Consider the following 6,726-nt stretch of genomic DNA (forward strand, 5'->3'; position numbering starts at 1 on the left):
ACTAATTTTGTTTTTTGACATAGGATCTCACTGTAGGGTAGTCCAAGCTAGCCTCAGAGGTTGAACAAGTTCAAACATGCCACTATATCTGGCTTATGTTTGTCTTGAACATTGATGGGCTTCCTCCAACTCATGGTAAATGCCATTTCTCTCAGATGATTTGAGTCGTACTCAACCCTGAAAAATAACAAAGTCACACAGAATTAAGTGGGTCACAGAAATGACTGGGTGTAGACAGTGTAATTTATTTTTGGAAATCAGAGCTTTGTGGGGAAATGGAGCCAGATACACAGAAGAATCAAAGAATACCAACAATGGAAGCATGTGACACTCAGAATATGTCTCCTTTGCCCAACAGGCGGAAGTACCCACCATCTTCACCTACACTCGACTTCCTCCTGATGGCAAACTCTACTGTGCCCATAGCCCCTTGCCTCATTAAGGAATCCTCCGAAACCATAGGCCCCAAATGGCAACAGAATCTTAGGATAGCACTCCACTCATAAAAATAACAAAGTCTGCCTATTACCATGTGCCAGATAATGCGGCTGGTGCTAAGGATATGCGTGTTGGGGAAAAAAGACTGAACTGCTGTAACGTTGAATCAGAACAGGAGGAGGATGGTAATTAACATGGCCAAGAATGGTGAAAAGTCCACGGAAAGGAACTCCAGATTGGAGGTCAGGTGCTAGTTGCTCAGAGACATGGGCAAGGTGTCTCTTTTCACAGGTGTCTGGGTTGTGTGGCCAAGATCAGCAGGCAGGTAATTGCCTGCCAGTGTATGATTCAAGGTCACCCAAAATAAACAGGATACACCAGGCTTAAGTGACACTGTTTTCTTAAAGCCAGAGGAGAGACTGAGCTCTAGAGCCAGCCCCTGCAATTCCTCAGTCACCCCACCCCATGACCTACATGATCTACAATGCAGTCAGCTTCACATGAGATCAACTGCCAACACCCTACTCAGGCTGTCCAGGGAAGACTTTCTCTTCATTCCTTCTACCCATTAGAGTAGAAAACAAAGATCCGGGACATGCTGAGAGCCACACATCAGAGCGTAAGCAGAAGAGTACCGCTGAGTCTAAAGCAGGGATTTGGTCCTCCAGCACAGGCTGAAGGAGGAGGCATTCAGGTCCAAGGCCTATTCTTACACAATTCCCACAGGTAGGGGGACTGCGTGTGACTGCCGCCCTCACAGCACAGCTTGGCACATCCAGCAGGACAATAGCTCCAAATGTGGAGGACAGCTTGGTCTGATGGGCCTGCTTAGCTTTTTCTATGGGTGATGTAGCATGGGACACAGGGCCTCCCTCTCATTTTGAGATAACCTATCAGGAAAACCAGATGAAGGAGATGAGGCCCTCCCTGGAGGGCGACCTTCACTCAACCAGGCGTGTGTCCAGAATAAGCAAGTTTTTTGTTGTTTTGTTTTTGAGGTAGGGTTTCTCAGTGTAGTCCTGGCTGTCTGGGAACTTACACAGAGATCCACCTGCCTCTACCTTCTGAGTGCTGGGATTAAAGGAATGAGCCAATTTTAACTTTTTCGGGTTTTGTTGTGTTTGTTTTTAGTTTTTGAGGACTGCCAGGTGTACAGCTGATTATCATCCCACTTGAGCAGACATCTCTAGCTCTGTTCCTTCCCTCCTCAAACTATGTGCACCAGTGTCAACTAACTCAGATGCCACCCTGTTCTGCCAGCAGACAGAGGATGCTTCTGTTGTCCTCGCCACCTTGACTAGTTAGTTCAGGGAGTCCTGTTTGTCAGAGGAAATTCCAAGCCACTATGCAGAGACAGCCCTTACAGTGGCAGTGTGGGATGAGAGGGACTTCTGGAGTGACAGATCCTTCAGCTGTGCTAGTCAGGATGTTGTCCCCACAGCTGAAATGTTCTCACCCCTCCATGAGCTTCCTTAGAGACCGCTGCTCCTGGTGCTTGACCCAAACCTTTTCACTCCAGTTAGACAGACAAATGAGCTAAGTCACATCGTGACTGGACTTGACATATCCTGTGTCACCCACCACACTGCAGTGTTAAGGATCCTCAGCGTGACAGGGTAGTCTTAATGTCCCATTGTTCTAATCAACTTTATCCCAACCCATGAGGTCCCATGACAGGAAGGCCCTGAAGACAGAGTTGCCACAGGTCTGGGGTAAGAAGACCTGATGATGCAGCCTCAGCCAGATCACAACTGTCCAGGAAATATGTTGAGAAGAGCAGCTGGGTGTTCAGTGATTGGGATTCCCCAGGGTAGCATGATGTGACAGCTGCTTGCCACAACCCTGCAAGTTCAGGATTGTCTAACATCTGTGACCTAGTGATTTGTGTCCTGTGTGATGTTCACATGGCTTTTGTTAGGCAAAGTTTTCAGTGTGTTTGTATACTTACTTGGTCCTCGCATCTTTTCATCTCACCACACCGCTTATCTGGGACAAACTGCAGAAGATCCATCTTTTGTGACAAGATCCTGTCACTGTGTTATTTCTTGGACCGTGACTGTGGTGTCTCACTCAGACTGGAATCTTTTTTGACATCTCAGCGTATAACTAAAGGTGTTTTTGAAGCCATGACGGCATCTCTGTATGTGCATAACACAGAGTGATGGGCTTACATTTGCAGTGTGTGTCCACTGAGGTGAGGCCCCTCTGCCATCTGGGACCAGCACCCCCATGTGGTTGTCAATTGAAGGAGTTTCGCCTGAAGAAGGGGCCCTGGCCCGCTTGATAGAGCCTAATTTGCCATGTCTGATGTCCAGGGCGTGCCGCACTGTCACACCGTTGTGTGTATCTAGGACTTTACTGTGTTATTTTGGGAGGGAAATTAGTTTTCATAATTTTGTCCGTTTTATATCAAAAGTGGACTTTTTGTTCTGTGGTGGGCTAGGCAGGCAACCACAGCAGTTTGCTGAGTACAAGTTAGATTAGCTTTTCAGTTGCATTTTTTTTAAATTAAGGTTTTTAAAACCCACTACTGTAAGGTTGGTTTGTTTGTTTTAAGCTTTATTTGTGTGTATGGTGAGATCAGGGAGGTAGGTGCATGAGTGCAAGTCCCTCGGAGGCCAGAAGAGGGTGTCAGAGGTCCTGTAGCTAGAGTTACTGTGGTTCTTAAGCTGCCACTACCACTGCCCCACATACCTGGGTGCTGGGAACCAACTCCTGGAAGAGCAGCAAGAGAGCTTAACTGTGGATCCAGCTCTCTCACCCCTTCAGTTCCACACTTTAAAAATGTGTTGTTGTTGTAATTTTTGTGTGAGTGTACGATGTAGGGGAGGGACACACATGCCAGAGTATGCACTTGGCGGTCAGGGGACAACTTTGTGGGATCAGTTCTCCTCTTCCAGCTTAGCATGAGCTCCATGAATGGAACCTGGTCCTCCAAACGAGCACAGCAAATACCATTATCTTCTAAGCCATCTCATCGCCCCTGCCTCTTTTCTAATGGCTCTTCATTATAAGCATTAATAAGAGTGATTAGTAGTGCCTGCCAAGGGAAAGTCCAGTGCATGATTCAGTCATCAGGATAAACAACACATGGAGGGGATGCAGCGAGGGGGGGATGACGGGACTCTTGGTTTTTTTGAGACAGGGTTTCTTTGTGTAGCCTTGGCCATCCTGGACTCACTTTGTAGACCAGGCTGGTCCCACAGAGATCTGCCTGCCTGTGCCCCCCCCCAGGTGCTAGTATTATAGGTGTGCGCCACCGCGCCCGGCTTGAAGATGAGACTCTCAAAGTGGCACAGCATTTACTTAGAGCCAGAGAAGAGATCAGACCGTGCACTAGGCAGAGCTTGTTGGAGGATATTTGATCCGATTGTGAACATCTACTTGTGGTTCTGGCTCAGCCCTAGCACACACCTTTAATCAAAGAGCTAAATAAAGTCAACCCGAGGTCAAGAGGCAAAGCAAGAAACTAGCTGACAGGGATTAAACAGAGAGAGGGACATTGAGAGAAGGGTATTTAAGACAGCATGAAGAAGAAGCTTTTGGCTTTTGGCATTTAGCTTTTTAGCTTTTGGCTTTTTCCTCTGGATGTGAGCTGAGAAGGAACATCAGCTGGGTACTTTCTCTGCCTCTCTGAGCTAGCAGGTTTTCACCCCAGCTTCTGACCCCTGAGTCTTCATTGGTAAAAACAAGCACCCTTTGCAATGTCTTGGTCCTTCATGTCCAGCAGATCCATTCTGCAGCTAGTGTGGGCAATACGGCTACAGTGCCCCACTCAGACTGCACTAGAAGAGTTTCTCCTTGGCTCTTCCACAGCAGAAACCTGGAGATATGCTTGTTGCCACTGGCACAAGTACAAGAAGAACATGGAGTTCTACTGATCTAAAGCAGGGAGAGATATACCCTCATGAGATTAGTCCAGCACCTGCTGTAGGACCATTAAAAGGAACTATCAGGCCAAGGCCCTTTCTAGTGTACCCACGTATGGGCAGTCAGCTGAACATAATTGCCTTCCGAACAAGGATAAAAGTAAAGGAACTAAGGGAACTTTGGAAGAAAGTCAAGGCTTCTTAAACTATTCCTACTTGCAACAACTTTTTGCTTTTTTTTTTTTTTTATGAAACTCAAGTCAGCAACTCAAATATCTACATTTATTTTTTATTTTATATGTATGGATATTTTGCCTGCATGTATTTCCGTGCACCACATGCATGTCTGGTGCAGGAGGCACCATTCCCCGGAACTGGAGTTAACAAAGGTTGTAAGCTTCTGTGTGGGTGCTGGGAAAGGAATGTGGGTCCTCTGGAAGAGTAGCCGGTGCTCTTAACCACTGAGGCATTTCTCCAGCCTCCCAAATAGCAGTTTCTTTAAATCAAGCTAATACAATCTAATACAATTCTAATACAACCCAAAGACATACTAACTTGATACTTACACACTGAGGAATGATAGTTGGAAAATATTAGAAGGCTTTTCTTCTATACTTTGTCTATCTTAACAATAGACAAATGGGCACCGGGAATCTCCCTGTGAGCCTGGATGAGTGACTGCATGTCTAAGGGTGGAGATTTAGGGATTGGGCCCTAGAAAAAGAGTAAGGAGACTGGTTCCATATGGCAGAAGTTTTATAAATATGTAACACTTAATATCAGACAATAGTCTCAACTCTAAGCGGGCATGTTTCAAGCAGTACTCATTGGCACTGTGTGGTAAGACAGCATATACAATGCAAAATGGGTCTTTTGTGTATTCAGAACCAAAGGGGAAGTGGCACAATGCAACATGGGTGAGAACTGCCAGAAACACGTCAGATTCATTTTGCATTTAATTTTAAACTAATATTTTGGTTATAGTTTATTCAGAGACCTTTTACTTTTGTCAAAGTTTTTGCAACTCTACGTTCAGTGACATGACTCACTGTTTAGAAACCTGAGGTCTAGTAGATCCACTAACCATTATGAAGAGATCACTGATCAGAACTCTAAGCATTAAAATGCATACAAGTGAGGTAACCAACTTAAGACAAGAATTGAGCTAAGGTCTGCATACTGAACAGAGATACCCTGCCAAGCTTATCATAATCCTGTGCCAGGAAAAGGATGAGAAAACAAAATGTTCTCAGAAGGAAGGCATAAAGTGAGGAAGTCTACAAAGAAAACACAGCTGCTACCAGAGCCTCTTCCAGGGGAACAGTAGCACTTAAAAAACCTCAAGTAAGTTTGAGGCCAGCCTGGTCTACAGGTTGAATTCCAAGATAGCCAAAGCTACATAGAGAAATCCTGTCTTGAAAAACAAAAACCTCATATATAGGTTGTAGAAGAGGTTGCACAATGGGTTAAGTGCTTGTTATGCAAGTATAAGGCCCTGCATTCAGATCCTCAGTGCCCATTTAAGCCAGGCATGGTGGTGGGCACTGTAACCTCAGCACAGCAGCTGGAGGGTAGAGAAGAAGATAGATCTCAGTGACTAACCAGCCAGTCAGTCTGGCCCAAACGATGAGCTCCAAATTCAGCAAGAGACTCTGTCTCAAAAACTAAGGTGGAGACTTCCACCTGACTTCATCCCTCCTGAAACCCTCCTTCACCACATCCAATATCTGTCCAGCACAGCCCTTCACATCTTGTACTAGGGCCAGCCTGGTGAATCTACCTGACCCTCCCCTTCTTAAACCCTCCTCTATTGCTGGAGCTAGAGCCCTGTTTCCACATTCAGTGCTCCACCTTAGTCTGGCTGACCCTGACCCTGCCACCACAACCCCCAGGCTTTGACCTAGACACCCATCCTGTGGGCTGGCCCAACCCCCTATTTTCACCAGATTTCAACCCACCCAGGCCATATCCAGCTTCAGGTCTAGCCCACCTCACACACTCTGTGCTCTCTCCCAGGTTAACATGTCCATTCATACCAGACACAGAACTAACAAAAGAAGTCCATATGTCCAGGTCTCATAGTAAAAGTACAAACACTAGAAAGTTTGAAGACAGTATCCTACCTTACACCCCAATCTACCAGTCCTACAGAAATGTCTCTCAATGAGATGAATCTCCAGACACAGAATTTAAAATATCAATCATAAACTTCATCAAAGAATTTGAGGAACTCAAAGAAGACACAAAGAAATAATTCAATGGATTCTCTCAAAGAATATATATTTAAAGAGAATAAACACCTGAGTGATTCCCAAGAAATCACAAACATAAGGCTAAATGAAAAGACAAAGACATTCCAGGGTTTGAAAACCAAATTTAACAAAGAGAAAGAAATACTAAAGAAACTCAAGCTGTAATG

Source organism: Psammomys obesus, unplaced genomic scaffold (genome assembly GCF_907164565.1).
Source record: "Psammomys obesus unplaced genomic scaffold, mPsaObe1.curated_primary_1811, whole genome shotgun sequence".
NCBI classification, from domain to species: Eukaryota; Metazoa; Chordata; class Mammalia; order Rodentia; family Muridae; genus Psammomys; species Psammomys obesus.